The sequence below is a fragment of the Pagrus pagrus genome (genome assembly GCF_965226575.1).
Source record: "Pagrus pagrus genome assembly, chromosome: 21".
NCBI lineage: Eukaryota > Metazoa > Chordata > Actinopteri > Spariformes > Sparidae > Pagrus > Pagrus pagrus.
This window is the reverse complement of record NC_140208.1, coordinates 14030174-14050861: the sequence shown is the minus strand read 5'-3', so window position 1 is coordinate 14050861 and position 20688 is coordinate 14030174. Positions and strand designations below refer to the sequence as shown.

The 20688-nt window shown below is 47.5% G+C and overlaps 1 pseudogene across 1 annotated transcript in view; it reads right to left on the bottom strand.

Moving 5' to 3' along the window:
- LOC311249981 (voltage-gated potassium channel KCNC1-like) overlaps positions 1–20150 on the bottom strand; it is a 54251-nt pseudogene extending 34101 nt beyond the window's left edge. The window contains exons 1-2 of the transcript XR_014624934.1: positions 19489–20150; positions 11860–12550 (exon numbers count right to left, since the gene is read on the bottom strand). The product of XR_014624934.1 is annotated as a voltage-gated potassium channel KCNC1-like (transcript). The remainder of the gene's footprint in view (positions 1–11859; positions 12551–19488) is intronic.
- Positions 20151–20688: the final 538 nt, after the last annotated feature.

Genomic DNA, 20688 nt, shown 5'->3' with positions numbered 1-20688 from the left:
CTATATCTATTGTTCACGTCATCTATCAATGAATTAAGGAATCATTTTGGTGAAATTTTAGGCATCCTCCTCTTTGTACTGCAGTAACGTTGCACAGAGGTTCTACCAGTTCAGAAAAGTCTAGATTTCAAGGTGCACTGATGAGGTGGTCCCTCATCTTATGTCAAAGAGGGGATCCATGACAGCTGATAATATTAGACTGAAAATCAGGCAACATATCAAATTCATGTGACCCTATCTACCCCTATTTCTTTCCGTCCCAGAGGAACCGCAGCCGTGTCTCATCTCAAGGGAAATGCGATCGACGTGGGTGGAGGATGTCGGCGTCCGAGCCATGACAGGCAGTTAAAGCGGAAGATTGGGAGCCCCTGCTAGGGGTCACCCAACACGGGACACTGCGGGATAATGAAGGGCATGATAGGTGAGGCGTGGAAGAGGGTGGGACCGGTGGAAGTGGATGCGGGGACCGGCAGAGAGGAGGGATGTAATGTGTTGCATGTGACTGCATTCCTGCAAACATGCTATAAGAGTCTCACACGTGTGCGTTTGGCCCATCAAACATTTTGAATGCGAGAGCAGATGAAGGAGGAGGAGCGATGGAGGTTGGAGAGAGGTGGTGCTGAACTTAGATATAATTAGCTTCTGCTCTGGGTAATCCGTGGGCATACTTTATTTTCTGAGAGCGAGAATCACGGACTCTCTGAGGTCAGCGCTCTTGGAAGTGATCCTGGTAAAATTTCAATCACAATGCAGACTTCTGTTTCAGACATTCCCTGAATGACTCAACTCCTTGACATGCTACAGTTGAATCTTTAAGCTCTCCTACACACACACACACACACACACACACTGCTCTCCACTCGACACGTCAGAGTGGCGTATCGGCTCTGCAGCGTTCAGGTCCTTTCTTTTTAATTCCCACTGCAGTCAAACATTCCTGAAGACAAACAAATACTGTGTGCAGGTGAGTGAACTGTACACGCGTCCGTTCCCTCTCCTCTGCTTTGTATTCGTCCCAGATTACTGCAGCATACGATGTGCATTTGTCCTTGCGACGCAGCCCCCCTCTTTCTCAGCCGATCCTCCCTTTTTCCTCCCTTCCTCACCCCTTTCTCCATCCATCCCGTCCTCTCCTGCTTGTATTGTTCGAAAGCAAGTTTGGCAAAGCTGTCCCTCTCCTAATAGCTGCGATGACAGACTGCCTTCATGCCTCCTCCTCCTCCTCTAAACGCCCTCCGTCCTTTCTCCCGCTGCCTTTGTCCCTCTGTGCATCAGTAACTGTCCTCAATCTACCTCACAGCTCCATCATAAAACAGAAAAGGAAACGTCATGGGACTACATGTATCAACCTTTCTCTGTCAAGCTAAAAAAAAATTGAAACGACAAAATTTTGAGAGAATGTCCCGATCTCGACAAACCTCGACGGGACATTCTGATACATATCCACCCAAATCCACTCCCAAAGCCGACTGTTACACACTTCTCTAGATCACGTTTCCATTTAAAGTAGTCATTCGCTGTGCCTCCACTCTGCTGCCACTTGGACAGGAGGGACAATCACAAGGAAACAGATGGTCACACAGGAATGACGCCCTCCAATGTCATTTTCCAAAGGAGTGAGCAGGGATACAGTTTGACTGTTTAAGTGCCACAGGGTAACGACATGTGGGCAACCATGCATAGACGCTCACGAAGCGGTTAGACAGGTTCTTTAACAACAACATGGTGACCATCAGCAGGTTAGTTGTGTGTGTTTTGATCAGTATATTCGTTAATCAGTTACTCCTTTAAATCATTCTTTAGGCAAATATACAAAAATGTATCTGGTTTCACCCCCTTAAATGTGCAGATTTGACGGTTTTCATAGTCTTCTATCATAGTTAATTGAATCCTTTGGGCTTGGGCCACATTTTTCCCCATTTTCTGCCAATTTATAGGCTAAAGCTAAAGTAATTAGTCGATGAAAGGATCAGTTGATCAGCAGGAACTATTTTCACAACCAATTTATTGTTCAAGTGATTTTTACTCCTTCTGTTATGTGACAGTTGACTTCATATTTGCAGGTTTTTCAAACAAAATTAGCAAATTGATGACGTCACCTTAGGGTTTAAGAAATATAACACATTTAGACAAAATGGTTTACCCTGTGACAACAGACTTCAAACAACATCTCTCCCGCAGCCAGTTTGCAGTTGCCCACAATAATGATATCAACGTGTTTTAATGACTTACACGGCCTTTAAACTTCGATCGCTCAGATTTAAGGTGTGTGACGAATTTTATGATAATCTAGGACATCACAACATGTCCAAATGTTTCTATTCTGTTTTTGTTTTTTTAGTTATTTCTCACACAATCTGAGACTTCATTGGCTTCCATAAACTTTAAAGTTTGGTGGTACACATTTTAGGAATATGAAGTTTTTAAAGATACTTTAAGAAATGAAATCACATTAAGCAAAAATACCAACGTATTGGACCATTTATCGAGGAAAATAATCTGTTTATTAATTCCCAATAAAAAGATAATCCTTGATTGCAGGCCCTGTAAAGATGAGGTTAGAAGTACTCACACATTTAGTTCTTGTTTTTCTAACATTTTATTTAAAAGACAAAAACAAAATGCAAATGATTTAACTGTAAAATTGTAATACTAAATCAAGAATGTAAGAGTAATTTATTATATAATTTTATTATTTGGTTTAATATTATTTAAAATTAAATATCTGAAGGTATCATGTTTGCCCCTGCCAACTGACAAGTCAAAAAAATTACACAATAACCAATAACGGAAAATATTGTTTTTGTTTTCTGCCCTTAAACAACTCCTGTTTGTTTGTTTTGTCACCTCTCAGCTAATCAACCCTCAGTCTGGCGGTGTACGTCTTTGTTAAACGCATGTATTTGCGACATTCACACGTGAGAAAGTGATCTCCAGGGTTACATGTGGAGGCGTGTCAAAGAAGTGATTTATGTGTGCTGTGAGTGTGAATGCTCGGCAGAATGGTTTATGGGCAGCTACACTTACAGAGTACGGGCCAGTGTGTAAAGGTGAGTGTGCTGAGAGTGATTTATGTGAAGCCAGGTGTTTGGAGCGGGTCAAATGTAAGATGCATGCTGCAATTGATTGGGTAAATGTGTTTCTATACCACATCATGACTTAAGTTACAGTATGTGCTGATGAATAATTGACTGCCTTGATGCAGTGAAAGGACTTCATTCAGAACACAATCACGACGATTTCCTCTCCGTCGGTATTCGTGCACGGCGGACTTGTTTGTTTACATGTGCTTATGCGCGTGGCGGTCTGTGTGGTAGTACACAATACACTGCTCTCTCGTGTGATTTGACAAGATTTGCCCCATTTAGAGAATTCAGACTCCCACCATTGTAATCGGCTCTGGCACCGTGCGAGCTTTCAGCCATGCCAGTGCCCTGAATCATTTCGATCCCAGAGCACGAGAGCAAAGCATCCAGGGTTTACCACAAGTTCCAACTAATTGACTGTCCGTACGGTGGTGTGTGGAGCACTGATTCAGCACTTAACCAACATGGCTAAATGGACCCGGGGAGGAAGAGGAGGAGGAGGAGGGAGATGGCTGAGGAGGACATCAAGAGAAGAAGAAAGGTATTTGGAGTGAAAGGACAGCAAGTTTTGCAGCATAACCATCGCAACATGTGAAACGCTTCTGTCTGACATGTAACATGATACTTACAGCAAGGGGTTGACGTTTTGGAAAACTCCCTTTCTTGCCAAGAGCGAGAGGAGAGGATCGATACCACTCTCATGTCTGTACGGTAAATATGAAGCTGGAGTCAGCAGCGGAAACAGCTAGCTTAGGTCTGCTTTAAAGCATCGAAACCATCTAGCAAGCACCTCTCCAGCTCACTAATTAACATTTTTTATCTCTTTTGTTTAATCTGGAGAAAAAACAAACACTTTTTCTTGCCTCTGTCTCCAGGGAGTGTCTTTACCCGGCCACAAAATGGTCTGGAGCATAACCTTCACAAAATGGCAAATTCTTGTTTTCAACCTCTATATTTCAGTCAGTCAGCTGTTCTGCCCTGTTTCCAGTCTTTGTGCTAACCTCTGTGCAGCTAAATATGTAGCTACATTTTTACTGTTCAGATGTAAAAGTGGTGTCAATTCTCTCATCTCACTCTCAGCAAGAAAGCAGGTATTCATATTTCCCAAGATGTTTTATCTGACATTCAAACGCACAGTATGTAATAATCAAATCAATGGGAAATAAAAGATGTAGTCTGAGGTCTTTGTGAACAAATGCTCAGAAAGACGTTCACAGATGATCATTTATTCCAGTTTTATTCAAGTTACGTTAAGTGATGTTCACCGGCTTCCATCCTCACGACGTATCATATGGTGTTTAAACTGAAGTCAAAGCAACAGGCAACCAAATGAAACACAACGTCGCCTTGAGTAAAACTACGGATTTGTCTGGGTTTGAAAATTGTTGGAAACATTTGGGATAATGTGAGCACACAACTCAACAATATGTATAACTAACATACCAGACTAACACTAGTGACTTGGGAGGAATACGTCTAAACACAGGGACTGCATTTCTTTTTCCGCTCCACCACGAGCTTAAACTCGATCGTGACAGCAGACCGAACCTGCTAAAAAAAATCTAAATCAAACTCTGCCCTTTTTACCCCTTTAAAGTGCCTCTCACTTACTTAACACACGGCTCGTGTCTCTGTCCTTGTTATGGGACATTGAGCATCTATCCAGTAAAGTATCACCAACAGACAGCGCTCAAGTTACAAGGCAGCAAACAGAGGGGCCGTGACTTCCGAGGATGCGATCACAACACGAGAGGGCCTGCGGTACAAAACCTTGTCAGGGAAAATTGAAACTGAACACGATACATTTACCAACTGCAGGCACAGGAAAGGCAGGCTGACTAATTATCACGCTTGAGGAGAACAGTTTGCCTTAATAAACTCTGTGAGCACCTTAGAATAACGTCCTCCATCCCTTTTTCTCTGTCAAGACAGGTTTGGCTTGGTTACGGGCATTGCTTGTGCGCAGAATGGTCATACAAGCACAAAGGGGTTATCCTCTCACCAGTAATGGAGGAATAGATTTGCCACCAGCGAATGAAATTAAGGCCTCCTTTCCCCTCTCTTTGCTATTTTCAGCTGCAGCCCACAGGGAGAGGAACAAGAATGGAAGTGGGAAATAGGCCTTACAGCGGGGTCGGGGGTTTGGATGGAAACAACTCGAAGCACCAAACCCCACAGCTGAACGTAAAGGTTTAATTCAACGCTGCTAAGACCTTTCGGTTCACAAAAGAACGACATTAAAGTAGTGAAAATTCGTCTCGATTTCACACCGGGACACAGTTTTGAGGTTCTAAACAGGATGTTGGTACACTCAGGAGAAGCATGTCTTTGTTGCAGTTTTAAGGTGAGATGCAGGTACAGATAATGGTGGCGGCTGTGATGTTGACTGTCCCTGGAGCTTCATGGACACACACAACAAATAACAGAGGAATAAGGCGAGGTAGGGTCCAGGGTTTGCTGTGATTGGCCCATACCTGACCAAAACCTTCACCACTGTTCCCGTTAAGCTCCGGGGGCAAACAAAACTAGTGCAAAAAAATCTCACAAGGCTATTCAGAATTAGAAGTGACCTAGTATATAATAAAAACGAGTGTCTGATGCCGGTGGAGGACAACATGCTTTGTTGAAAATTAAATGTAAGACCTTACCAACACTGTCCCCATCACTTTGTCTTTCTAAACCCACAAAGAACTCATCGTTTCTGTCACAAGGTCTTCTCCCCTGTGTCGCCCAAAACCTGCCCTAGGCGATCTTCTTTTCCACCCAACACCGTACCTATATATACACTAACGCCTATCAATACATCTTTTTTTATTTTCTGTCCACCACAGGGATTTTCTACCCGGAGACGACCTGTTCTGAGGCTGTCCGGTGCGGCGGCAGGTCACATTTGTGTCTATGACAGCATTGTGCGCTCCAGCACTGAACACTGTGGAAAAAGCAAACAATGAACCACAAGACATGACCTTCAGGGAGAAGGGGGAGCCCTCCGGACATACCACCGCTCCCCCCGAAAATACGGGCACACAAAGTCCGATTTTGGAGGGGGCAAAGGGGCATCTTGTACATGCTGAGCTACAAACGGTGCTTTGTCAGGAGATTTCTGATGGAGACAACTGTGCCCTTCTGATGCGAAACTGGAAGTGACCAAAACACAGCTGAATCTGTCAGACTACGGTACAGGACAACATTCAGATAGTCAGAAATAGATTTCTATCTATGACAGCAATGTGCGCTGCAGCACTGAACGCTGTGGAAAAAGCGAACAATGAACCACAAGACATGACCTTCGGGGAGAAGGGGGGACCCTCCGGACATAGCACCGCTCCCCCCGAAAAAGCGAATCAAATAAGGGGCACACAAAGTCCGATTTTGGAGGGGGCAAAGGGGCATCTTGTACATGCTGAGCTATAAACGGTGCTTTGTCAGGAGATTTCTGATGGAGACAACTGTGCCCTTCTGGTGGAAGCGACCAAAACACAGCTGAATCTGTGGGACCTCAGTGCAGGACAACATTCAGATAGTCAGAAGTGGATTTCTATCTATGACAGCATTGTGCGCTCCAGCACTGAACGCTGTGGAAAAAAGAATAGCAAACAATGAACCACAAGACATGACCTTCAGGAGAAAGGGGGACCCTCCGGACATAGTACCGCTCCCCCCGAAAATACGGGCACACAAAGTCCCCTTTTGGAGGGGGCAAAGGGGCATCTTGTACATGCTGAGCTACAAACGGTGCTTTGTCAGGAGATTTCTGATGGAGACAACTGTGCCCTTCTGATGCGAAACTGGAAGTGACCAAAACACAGCTGAATCTGTCGGACTACGGTACAGGACAACATTCAGATAGTCAGAAATAGATTTCTATCTATGACAGCATTGTGCGCTCCAGCACTGAACGCTGTGGAAAAAGCGAACAATGAACTACAAGACATGACCTTCGGGGAGAAGGGGGGACCCTCCGGACATAGCACCGCTCCCCCCGAAAAAGCGAATCAAATAAGGGGCACACGAAGTCCGATTTTGGAGGGTGCAAAGGGGCATCTTGTACATGCTGAGCTACAAACGGTGCTTTGTCAGGAGATTTCTGATGGAGACAACTGTGCCCTTCTGGTGGAAGCGACCAAAACACAGCTGAATCTGTGGGACCTCAGTGCAGGACAACATTCAGATAGTCAGAAGTGGATTTCTATCTATGACAGCATTGTGCGCTGCAGCACTGAACGCTGTGGAAAAAAGAATAGCAAACAATGAACCACAAGACATGACCTTCAGGGAGAAGGGGGAGCCCTCCGGACATAGTACCGCTCCCCCCGAAAATACGGGCACACAAAGTCCCCTTTCGGAGGGGGCAAAGGGGCATCTTGTACATGCTGAGCTACAAACGGTGCTTTGTCAGGAGATTTCTGATGGAGACAACTGTGCCCTTCTGATGCGAAACTGGAAGTGACCAAAACACAGCTGAATCTGTCGGACTACGGTACAGGACAACATTCAGATAGTCAGAAATAGATTTCTATCTATGACAGCATTGTGCGCTCCAGCACTGAACGCTGTGGAAAAAGCGAACAGTGAACCACAAGACATGACCTTCGGGGAGAAGGGGGGACCCTCCGGACATAGCACCGCTCCCCCCGAAAAAGCGAATCAAATAAGGGGCACACAAAGTCCAATTTTGGAGGGGGGCAAAGGGGCATCTTGTACATGCTGAGCTACAAATGGTGCTTTGTCAGGAGATTTCTGATGGAGACAACTGTGCCCTTCTGGTGGAAGTGACCAAAACACAGCTGTGGGACTACAGTACAGGACAACATTCAGATAGTCAGAAGTGGATTTCATACATAAAGCACTTATTTTAAAAAAAAAGAAAGCAGTTTTTAGAAATTCTGCATCTAATATTTATTATTTACTATTTGTTAAAGGAGAACTATGTAGTTTTGGGGAAGAAATCTTAATCGGAAGAGAAAGATCTTCATTGACTGATTTTTCATGCCTTCATGCCTAAAAAAAACAAAAAACAAACAACACAATTTCATACTGATTTAATTTGTTTATATTTGGTGGACCCTGCCACCTTTCTAGCTTCAAACAGTGTTCTGGGGACCTTATTTTCCTCGGAGAACAGCTTGTTTACTCAGTTATGGAAGAGATAAAATTCTGAGTTTGTATTATTACCTCATTGCTATTGTAAATATTAAAATTCTGAGTTTGAATTTCTCTCTTTCTCCAAAACTACACAGTGCCCCTCTACTGTACAGTAGGTGTAATTCACTCAGTTTGACCTCCTTTATCCAGACATTTCATCCCCGATAAAGCTTTTTTCCTTATATATCTGTACGTTTCACTTTTCCAAAAGGTCCCCTCATCAATCTCTGCTTCCAGCTTCTTAAATGTTAATATTTTCTGGTTTGTTTATTTCTCTGAGACAGTAAACTGAAAAGCTTTGGGTTGTGGTCATCGTTGCATGTTTGTAAACATTTATAAACATTTTTCGCCATTTCACAACAGAGCAAAGAACTAATCGATTAATCAAGAAACTGTCGAGAGATTAGCCGACAATGAAAACACTCGTGAGTTGCAGCCCGACCCTAAAAACATCATCTCCTTCATCTCAGTTTAACACCAAATATTCACCCCGCTAAATGACAAGCAATTACATGAAATTAGATTACCTCAGGATCAATAACAATAACCACAGTTCATCAGTGCTTGGTTATTCAGTTAGGATTGTTGTAACTGGAGCAGATTGGCATTTAAAACAGTGAGCTTGAATAAAAACTCAAACAAAGGTGGCCCGGATCAAATTCTGTCAAACGTGATATAGCAGCTCCATGTCGTCTTGGCTGCACTGCAAGATCTATGTCGGCGGGCACCGATCAATAAAGAAATCAGATGCAAATGATATGGCGTAACACCTCATCGAACAGAGACGTATACATCCATAAATTTTGCCAAACAGTCATCCTACAGACTCTGTAAGCGTTGTCAGATTTTAAGGTGACAGAGGAAAAAAGAAAACGGCTTTAAAAAAACAGACAATACAGAAGATAATCAATTGATTATCAATCAATAGGCACACAAAAGGGCCCGGGTAGGAAGATTGGATGACTCGAGCCTCCACAGATAATCGAAGATGCAAAGACGAGGGTCCCCTACCCCCACCATGCAACATCTCCCTGTCTCTCTCCGTGGCTGTCACCTCCTCCCTGTTTGTCTCAAAACCCCTCTTCCTCCCTCTCCGTCTCCCTCTCTCCCCTCAATTCCTCTCCAACTATCTCACCCCTTCTCCATTTCCCCTCGATCCGTCTATCCCTCTCACTCCCACCCCGCCCACCCCCTCTCTCTCCACCTCCTCCACCTCTTTTCTCTTCCTCCAGCGCTCTCCCCCCCTCCTCTCTCCCGTGTCTACTGCAGCAGAAAATCCAGCACAGACACCAGCATGTGTGTGTTTGTACATGTGTGTGTGCCACTACGGTAGATCCACGAGCGAGCCTCACACGATCATGTGCAAAGAGGGGAGGGGGGGGTGAGATTTTTTTTTTTTTTAAAAAGGGAGAAGGAAAAAAAGCTCCGCATGTGTGTCGAACGCTCTGATCAAAACATTGATTGCTGATGCGTTACATCACAGCCACACAAACAAAACCCCCTTAAATCATTAGAGTAATGTCTCTCCTCCTGTCTCCCTCTATTTCCTCTCGTCTCCCTCTTCTTCCCTCTGTCTCCCTCTCATCTGTCTCATTGTATTTCCACATCAGCATCTCATTTTTTTGTCTGTCCTCGCCTCCCTCTCTCCCTCCCTCTCTCTCCATCCTCTCCGTCTTCTCTCTCCACGTATAATTTGCATCTCTCACGGCCGAAAAAGACCAAAAAGGTTCTGCCCACGTCGGACGGGATACTTTTAGAAAAGAGCGAGCGATCTGGGTCACAACGCTGTTTGACGTATAGTGCTGGCATATCAGACCGCCGGAGAGAAATGGGGCTGCGTTCACCCACAAATAGAGCCGGTGTTGTGCAGCCACTGAAATGAATCCCACCAACTACCTGCTCCGTACTCTGCCTAACCCCCCAACGTGGCGTCACAAGCACCACCATCTGCAGCCATTACACTAAATGAGCCATACTTTTTCTATGATTCATGAGATCTTGGCCACTGTAACCAGCGGATGTGCTGCGAAACTGTACATTACATAATATACAAGCATTCTGGCGGCTAAGCAGCAGGTACAGTAGCTCGAATCCAATGTAAAGCAATGCTGCAAGATTGGGCACCACTTCTGTTTACGATCCAAACACTGAAGCTGTCTCGCTCTCGTGCAACATCTGGACATGCTGCAAAGAGCTGCCCCACTGTGGGCTGTGAGTAGGGGCAGAAAGAGGTGGGATGGTGAGAAATCAATTGGGGTGAGAGTGACAGAGGAGCACTTCCTGCCTGATCCCAAGTCCGGAGAGGCGGATCAGGTGGCCTGAACCAGACTATCTGTCCATCACTTTCCCCTTCCTTTGGAGGGAACCGAATCTGGGTGTGTGGATCTATACCTGGTGCCAGAAGAGGTGTGTGTGCAGCTAATGTCTTTAACTCCGTTAAGCACTGTATGCACTGCTGAGTGTGCGGTGATTTGTGTTTTTGCTCGCAGATATTCAGCTTTTTCTTTCGGTGTGATGCCATGAACCGGCCACTGCAGGTGTCTGCTGACTGTCTGGTTTTTTGCATGTGCACCTACAGGTATGCATTCACACACCCTCGCACCAGGAAAACAGTGGTGATAAAAGCACAAGAAGCACAAGACGAGGACGATCAAACTCTGTCGCTGGATTCGCCAAACAACAGGAATCAAAGCAGCTGTGATCAAGCAGCTGGATCCGTCTGTAACTGGAGGGTCTGAGAGAAAAAAAAAGAAGCCAGGAGCCCACTGTAACTGTTTTCATGTGCCATGGATCAAAAACACAGTCAGGGGTACTTGTTACTCAACACCTGTATGATCAAATGCCATCAAACGTGTTCTGTTAAGAGCCAAATCATTAACTATTTACACGCAAACAATCAAGGGTGCTCCAACATTGGGGGCAAGTTAATGCGTAAAAGCAATAAAGCCCGTGCGTAAAAGCCATGTAGCATTCAACTACAAAAAAAACAAGCCAGCAGACTGTGGCACTACCAAGGACAAATGTGGGGGAAGACGTGCACCCCAACACTGACGACTCGGCGTCGTGTGAGCCTCCTCAGCGCGCTGCCACGATAAATAAGACGGAACATGAAATACGGCGCACTGATGTGCATCGTAAACGGACAAATGCGACCTAATGAAGGCGTTTGGATGCGGGGAGCGCAGCGGATGCCGCGTTTGGAGGCAGATATGTATTAAAGCTGCTCAAGTAGCAGAACACGGCGATAGGAAATATGATGGCAATAAAAACGGCATTCAGTGTGAAAGCAGCTCGCGTTGAAACATGTCATACGTCAGGTGAAAGACGCGGAGGTGATGTGTCGGACGGAAACCCTCAACTAGTAGCCATCTACCATTAGATACAGCTGTCATACCGCTTTTCCATCTCCCTGTGCTATAAGCATCAATTATTCAATATGAGTAAGTTTACATCCTGCCCCTTAATGCAAGACATAGAGCACACAGTCATCATGATCAGCAGTGATAATGTGGACAGGACATTTAAAAGAAGAAGAAAAAAACAGAAAGTTTTAAAAACTTATGATGACTGATGCAACAGTACAGAAACAAGTTGGTCCCTTCCAGGAGAGACGTGGGGGGGAACTCACCCGGGCGTATTTGGAGGAGTACGGGTCTTCAAACAGAGCCCATATCCTGGGCTGCCAGGTTTTCCACCAGCCGGCTTTCCTCGCGTCCTCCTGCATGCACAGTCTTTTCAAGTCCCCGTCCGCGCCGCCCAGCGCCGGGTCGTCGTCCGGCGCGTCCGGCTCTGGAGTCTCGAAGCTGTCCAGCGCCTCCTCCGCATCCCGGTGCTGCCGGTAATTCATCCAGCAACACGCCTCCACGTCCGTCTCGTCGATGCCCCAGAAGGCCAGCTCCTCTTCGAACAGGGGGCCGCACACATCGTTGGGACAGTGCAACTTCCCGGTGCGGTAATAGTTGAGGATGAAGGAAAACACTGACGGGTGGCGGTCGAAGAAGAACTCGTCTAATTTGGGGTCGTAGTCGAAGTTGCTGAACGCGTCCGGCTCGGTGAGCCACGATAAGCGGGTACCGGGCAGCGTTTTTAGGGTGCTCCGGTAGGTCTCATGCCGCACCCCCCCGCAGTTTATCACGATTTTCTCGCTTTCCGACGGACAAGTCATGTCTGCGCTGTAACATGCTTTGTTGGACGACTTGTTCCCACCCTTGCGCCCTTTGAAAGAGGATACACACACCGAACTGAGCATAGAGGACCGGGGGGGAGGGAGAGGATGAGAGAAACCGAAGGGAGGAGGAGGAGGGAGGAGTCTGAGGAGTCTGCGGGGAGAGAAAAAAGGGCAGAAATTTTAGCAGAAGGGAGACATAGATGTGGATTATCAACATTGCAATACAGAAAAGACGAAGAACCACACGCTTTGATGAGCAGCTGCGTTGTGCAGTTATTCACTTGATAATCAGCTGGTGGGAAAGGGGCGCGAAGAAAAATGACCTTGTGCAGGTGCAGTGGGTGAGGGAGGGGAGGGGAGGGGAGGGGAGGGGGAGTGCATCAGACAGGCAGGCAAGTTTCTCTTTTGACACGCGGCATCCTGGCGTGCAAACACGCCTTCAACTTGGATGAAAACAGGTGTCTTTGAGCGCATTCATGAGTCAGCATCCTCTCAGTGATGACAGAAGATACCCCCAGAGTCAAGGGGAGGGGGGGGGGGGGTCCCAATCCTCACCCCCTCCTCCAACCACAATTGCATGCTCTCCTCAAGAATCACTAAATTGATCCGGTTGCATGCAAATCCTCTCCCTAATGAGGCCACTGAGACCTGCCAGCATCCCTCCCCACCCCACCTTGCTGTTGAAACCCTGCTCTGGCCACCCCCAGGAGGAGAAAACTGGGGATCCATCTCCAGTCTGCTTCCCCCCTTCCCTGAGAATGCCTCTCTGACGTAAGGTGGCGCAGCACCATGTGTGTGTGTTTGTGTGTGTGTGTGTGTTAATTGCCTCCCGAGAGTGCAGTGTCCGTACTAATGTTAGATCTCCTCAATCAGCCTATGTGCGTGCTACACACACTGCTGCAGCCCCCTCCGACCGCAACTGAGACTCATGCGATGCACAATTATGTCAATGCATCCCTCTGCCACCTCTCCCATGCACTGTGTGTGTGTGTAAAGACATGTGGAGGGTTGAAGAAATCTGTTTATGGAACGAAAAGGACAGAACAATGAGGGAAACAATGGGAGAGAGATGGAGGGAGAAGAAGTGGGATGCAGGAGCAGCTACAGTCTCTCCCCCTGTTAATGGAAGAAGGGGGTTGAGGAGAGAGTGTGCAGGGGGAGGAGGGGGAGGAGGAGGAGAGGCATCGAAAAGGAGAGTGCACTATAAAAGTGAATGAATTCTGCTGCAGTAAAAAGCCAGAGTTATTTGCTCTCCCTCTCCTTCTCCTTCTTCTGCCGGCGAGGTCAGATGATTCGCCCGCGAGCTGCCTCCCCATCAGGGAGGCTCACGACGCTTCAGAAAAGAGACACGCGTTCAGCCCATACATGCACCGTGTCTATGTTGTTAACCTTTTTCCTCTATTCAAAGAAATGCACCACTCTCTCCTCCCCCCCTCCTCCTCCTCTCCCAGCTCTCACTGGCCCTCCCCCTCTCTCCTTCCCTCCTACTACACTCTCTCTCTCTCTCTCTCTCTCTCTCTCCCTGCCTCACTTTCTCTCCCTCGTCCGCTCTCATGTTCCGCATAAAGGAGTCACATTTCACTGAAGGAGGAGAATCAGGGCTTCATTTCTTCTTCCTCTTCCTCCCTCTCGCAACATATCCCGATTCCAGTGTCCTCTCTCCTTCCCCCCTCACTTCATTTTACCCTAATGCATCATTCTCCCATTTCTCCCCCCTTTTTCGTCCTTCCCGTCCCATTCGGTCCCCCTTTCCCAAAGTCTCCTCACTTTGGGTCAACTCTCTCCTCTTCTTCTTCTCCCCACTCAGACTTTTGCTTCCCTCCATGTAGGACACTGCAGTCTTTTCTCTTTTCCCTACTTGTTCCCTGTGTTCACTCTTGTTTTCATCGGTTCACTGCACTTGTTTAAACCTGCAGAAACAACTTTTTGCTCGGTGGAAAAGTTTGCTGTCTCTCTTTTCTCTTCAGATCTTCTGTTGAGTTTAAGTTTCTTTGCCTTTTTCTGGTTTTTGTTTTGACTTTTTTTTTTCTCTCTCTGTATTTACTTTTTGGAGATCCTGGAAAAAGACTTAACACTACCACAAGGTAAGATACTACTAAGACCGAGGCTACTGCATGGATATCCCACGACACAAATCTCTTAGCGCTGTGTGACAAAAACTAAAAAGGACGTGTCTTTGCTGCAGGAGCATCAAATCTGCTTGCTTGACAAAAAAAAAAAAAAAAATCCTGCACTCCTGAGTTTGAGAGTTGTACTGCATCATTCCTCCAGAGTGGTTTGAGCCTGAATCTGTGCCGCAAAAACTCTCAAAAATCGGTTTAATTCGACTCGCATCTAAAACTGAACAGTTTAGAAGTGAGGTCAGGCGGGGAGAGTGTGAAGAGAGTCAGCCTCAGCCTGCGGGGCTGTCCAGCAGGAACCGCTCCTGTTGTGGGATGGATTGTATTTCAGCACCATGGACAGCGGCGCTCACTCTCCCCCTCTCTCCCCCTCTCTCTCTGGGACAAACTCTCCTCTGACAGGACGCGAAACTTTCCAGAAGCAGCTCCTGTGATCTCCCTGAGAAACTTTTATCCCTTAGATGACCCTTTTTCTTTCTTTCTTTCTTTCTTTCTTTCTTTCTTTCTTGGACTTCACTTTGTAACTCTGCGCCTCTCACTTCTACCTCACACCCGTGTCTTATTGGTGAACTGCTGAATATTTCATACACGGACAGCCACAAGTCTGTAACTGTGGTTAAGTGCCTTTTTGTGCCCTCCGAGTCGTGTGTGGTAAGATTATTGATTTTGAAATTTTACTTAAGCATTATTTCACGCGTTAAAGCAAATTTGGAGGTTAACTGCAGCCCCAAAAACTAATTACAATTTCAAACAAAAAGTCATCTTCAGATCTCTCTGGTTGCATTTCGGGAGAATGTCCGCAGTTTCAGGGTTTGGGCTTAAAAGGGGGGGAAGGTAAGCACATCTAGCCAGCCTCAGCAAAAAAAAAAAAAGAGTAGCAAAGAGGGGGGGACAGCCAGCATGAGGAGGAGGAGGAGGAGGAGGAGGGGCTGAAGCTCCAGAAGGTGAGGTGCAAAATGGAGGAAGATCCGGAGTACGCATGAGGAAGAGGCTAGAAACTGAGCAGAGAGGGAGCAGAGAGGAGAAACAATCTCCACCACCACCTCTCTTTCTCTCCGCTGCAGCATTTCCTGCCTCGGCCACCATGTCCTGCGCCACCCCGCTACTACTGCCTCACCACTGCACTCACACCAGGGGAAGGAAAGCGAGAGGAGGGGAGGAAGGGAGGGAGGAGGGAGACGCATACTCTCACCTGGCTGCAACAAACAGGCAGAGAAATGAGCAGAAATGAGGCTTAATGATCATGAGAGGAGATGATTTCTACGTTGGACTGATAGATCAGGAGGACGGGGCCGAAGGGAGAGGAACATTCGTGCACACCAGCTCGCGCACGAAGCCTGCACTGACGCTAATATATATTAGCAGAAACACTGCAGCAAGAGGGGGGAGGGAGCGCGGGATTATGGGATGCATTGACTGTGAGGTACCAGCAGCAGTAACCGGGGGGAGGGGAGGAGAGCGCACACAAGAGGGAGAGGAGAGGAGAGGAGAGGAGAGGAGAGGAGAGGAGAGGAGAGGAGAGGAGAGGGAAGGAGAGGGAGGAATTTGGAGGAGTGCTGACTATGCGGAACAGACCCTGGCAGAAAAAGCAAAAAAAACCTTTACCAATCACAGAGGGGAGGGAGAGATGAGAGGGAGATGGAGATGGAGAGGATGGGAAGGCGAAGGAAAGAGAGGGGGAGAAAAGGGGAGGGAAGAAAAACACCTTGCAGTGGCTCAGGATAGCACCTGAATGGCTGCAAAGGTGTGTGTGTGTGTGTGTGTGTGTGTGTGTGTGTGTGTGTGTGTGTGTGTGTGTGTGTGTGTGTGTGAGGAGGGAGAGAGAGGTGTGTTATATCACCAATAAGAGAGGAGTGATTAGGAGAGAGGAGGAGAGGAAGGAAAACAAGTGTAGGGATGTGAAAGGGACATGCAGCTGAGCTCTGGGGGGGGAGAAGGAGGCGAGTGTGTAATGTGTGTGTGTGTGTGTGTGTGTGTGTGTGTGTGTGTGAGAGAGAGAGAGAGAGAGAGAGAGAGAGAGGGAGATAGCACAAATTACGTATGTGTTTCTGGTGCGCAGCCATTTTTTCCCCCCACCCGCTACCTCATCAAAGGATGTAACCACAAGGCTTCACGCTGTTCCACCCATATCACCTCCCTCCCTGCCTCCTTTCCTCGTTCCTCTCCCCCTCATCTCTCCTCTCCTCTCCTCTCTCGTGCACACCCCAGTGTCGAGGAGACCCCAACAGGAGAAAGCGAGGCACTGCAGCAGCGCGTGGAATAAAGCACTGCGGTCACCTCCCCTTTTAGTGCGGTGTCACACCACACGCTGTCCTCCCCTCTCCCCTCCCTCCCTCCCTCCCTCCAAATTGTCATTGCACCTCCTGGCGTAACTGTGCCAGGACGAGAGAAGAAGAGCCAGATCAGGTGCGTGTGAGGAAGGAAGGCGGCACACGAAGAAGAACAACAATGAAAAGAGGATCATGAATGGGATCGAGAGGGAGGGAGGCCAGGCAGCAGTCGCTCTGAGACAAGAGGGAGGGAGGGGGGGAGGAGGGGGGAGGGTATTTCTCATCATAATAAAGCTCACCAGCGGCCAATTCCCAAAACATGAATTAAATAGCCAATCAATTAAGCAAGCAGAGAGGAAATGGCCAATCTACCGGAGGCAGCTCCTCCACTCAGCAACACCAGCGAGGAGATCTCCGGGGGCTGACCAATCCACACACACTGCAGCAACAACACACCCCTTCAGGGGGTCTCGAGCCTCGTGCATATTGGACAGTCGACCCTCCCTCCACCTCCACCAGCACCCCCACCCTTGGAAGCTGCTGCTGCTGCTGCTCCATCCTACTTTTTTCATGAGAATCATGTGCTCCTGGTTTTTCTCCTTTTAGCCGGCTGGAGATGATTAATACATAAGGCCATTTTCAGGAATAGTCTAGCAGAAGTGAAGCCTGTAACAGAGCCGTGAGAGCTCAGCTAGTGTCCATGACTAAAAAAAAATCCTTCCTTCACCACAGGAGGATAACATGATTTTTATTTTTTATTTCATGACGGTAGATGTGATGGAGGAAGAGGTGGTGAAGGAGCGGTGATTGGTGAAAGAGAGGTCAGAAAAAAATCCCGAAACAGCACTGTGAGCGCAGGGAGGAGGAGGAGGAGGAGGAGGAAGAGGAGGCGGGGTGGGGAGAAAAGCCATGGGATAGTGTGTCATGTCGGGAAAGGAGCTCTATTTTTGGACGTGGATGAATCTGAACTAATATCCCTCAGTGTTTGCATCAGGAGCAAATAGCTTTAACCCCCTCACACCTTCAGACTCTCTCTGAGGTCATCTCAACCTGTCTGCTCCTAATTAATGACGCGGCCCTTCCTGCATGATTAGGACCATTATGATCCGGCAGCGCTGTGGGACCAGACGGACTGAACGGGAGGAGGAGGTATTAGTGCGCGCTGACACCTGACCTGTGAACTACAGCCGGCGATTATACACAGAGGAGGTGCAGCGAGGTCGCAGATTAGAGCCTCAACAGGAGGGGAGGAGAGAGGAGGAATGAAAGGTGAAGCCTCAAGGTCAAGAAACCCAAAAAAAAAAAAGCTTGAGATGGAGGATGGAGGATGGAGGATGGAGGGAAAGTTCCCTGAAGCTGCTGAGATGAGATGAGAGAGATCACGGCCAAGGAGAGAGGAAGGGTCAGAGACACACACCCTGGACACGACAGATGCGTAATTCAATCACAGCCTCGAAATAGATCTATTCCCCCCTTTGCTTAAACAGCAGCGCCCTCCTTTTTTCTTCCCTGAGCCCCATCACCACTCCACCAATCACATCCGCTGACAGCACGCCACCTTCTCCAGTGGAGGTTTTCTTTTTTTGCTAAAATCGAAGGGGTGTTTTCTGGGTTACCCTCAATCTAAAAATAGCATCGGCTGTAGATTTATAATGCAGAATTGAGGGAAGGAGAGGGAAGAGAGAGAGTTCCCAGAGGGGGGGGGAAGAGATGAGGAGCACGCTGGAGCTCGAGGTTGCCAGGAAGAGGAGAAGTGGAGGAAGAAGAGGCGTTATGAAACTGGAGAGTTTGTGTGTGTGATGCAGCGGAATGCAGATGGGGCAAGAAGAAGAAGAAGAAGAAGACCACGTCTAGACATTTAACTCCCCCTTTAGACTTCCTGGATGAGATCTCTGCGAGGCCGTGTCCTTCCTGTGGTTACGCTCCAGTGCCATCTTCCTCACACCTCCTCTCTCCCTCCTCCTCTCTCGTGCGTGCGTTTGTGTGTCAGCCCTCTCACCCTCTTCCTCTTCCTCATCTTCCTCCTATGGTTTCTTTACCAAACCTCCATTTCAGGCCCTGACACACACACACACACACACACGCACGCACACACACTGAGAGGGCACATGCAAGTGAAACAAAAGCATGCGTAAAAACAAGCAGAGAGCAACACGCACACACACGGGAACTCGTGCAGACAGACACGAAATGATGCCGAGAGGAATGCACACACACACACACACACACACTGACACACACACTCCCCTCAGAGGCATGAAACTGCTCTGATCCAGCGGTGTGCATGGGGGGGAAACACCCACCGTTCGTGCAACGAGGAGTGCTCGGATTTGAACGGGAAAAACGAGCCGTTTCAGTGGATAAATCAAGTCTGGCCGCTGAAATCAGGCTACAAAACCAAAAAATCACAGCGAACAGGTTGAATTTTCACACGATCCCCTTAAAAGGACAGCGATCCGAAGACAAGACGAGGCTGAAAAACGGCAGTTAATGTGGATTAAACGATACTTGTTGAATGCAGGCTAGACGCCGTGTTAATATCCCACCCCCCTCCTCTCCTCCTCTCCTCTCCTCTCCTCCGTATCCTCTCTTGTTTCAGAGCTGCCCAGTAGATGCCCTGCTGTTAGACGGGGCTGAAAAACGCAGAAGAAAAGCCACCAAAACACAGACACACACACACAGACACGGTTCATACTCACTTGCTTTCGGTTCAGGTTCGTTTCGAGCGCGTGCAGAAACACGCACATGAAGCTGTTTTGGGTTTTTGGGTGTTTTAAAGAAGAAGAAGAAGAAGATGGGGGGGGTGAAAGAGGAATCAATCAAAATGGTAGTTTTCTTTGTTAGCTCGCTCTTTTTCTTAGGGTTTCTCAGAGAGTATATCCAGTTTTTTTTTCTCGCAGGCACTCGGCTGACGCGATTATAATAAATGAGAATGGGATTGCGCGCGTCTGTTGCTGGAAATCTCGTTGTTGTCTTTTCTTTTTTTAAAGACGCGCCGCTGTGTTACTTATAGCTTTATGGTCATGCTGATGATGGCAAGTGGATGAGTCTTTTTTTCGGATGAAAATGAAGCAGAAGTCCCCCAGAAAAGCTGCCTTGTTATTTTGTTGTTGTTGTTGTTGTTGTTGTGTTCCTCCTCTCCCACCTCTTTGTTATTGCCAAAAATAATTGCCAGCCTTTGTTACAGTGTCTCTACGCTTCCAGGCGCAGGGCGCAGCTACCCATTCAGCTCTTCCTCTGTCTCCCACCTCTGCCAAAATGTTTTTTCAATGGAGATGCAGCCTGTAGACACCTCGCTCTTTCTTTGCCTTTCCCTCTCTGTGCCTCTCTCTGTTCCTTTGGAGGAGCGTCACCTTCTGCACTATTTTTTTTTTTTTTCTCCTCAGACGATACATGTGGGCGGATTAGAGAACAAGACAGAGGGGTGGGAGGACCCCGGTGGATACAGAGGCTAATTTCTCATATGGCTGCTGAACTTCATAAATACATATGCTGGGGGGGGGGGGGAACGCGCACGCGGCAGAGCTATAAGAGGAACGATTGTGTTGATTTATTGGCATTTGTTTAATTGGCGCTTTCTCTTTTTTCCTCTCTCCCTCCCCCCCTCCTCTTCTCCCCCACTTAGCCCACATTGCCCACACATGCTCACTCTGCTGGACGGACGCACAAACACCATTTTGTCTACAGGTTCCCAGCTTTGACTCTCTGGCTTGGCTGACATCAGCAGTCATGTGGTGGGCAAGAGAAGCAGGTGGGTTATATGATGGAGTGAGGAGTAATATGTGCTGTAATGATGATAATGATAATCATGAGAGGAGGAGGAGGAGGAGGAGACACTGTTTAGGCACAGCTATCTGGGAAAATGTCACTACATCAATGAAATGCTGAAGCTGCTGCAC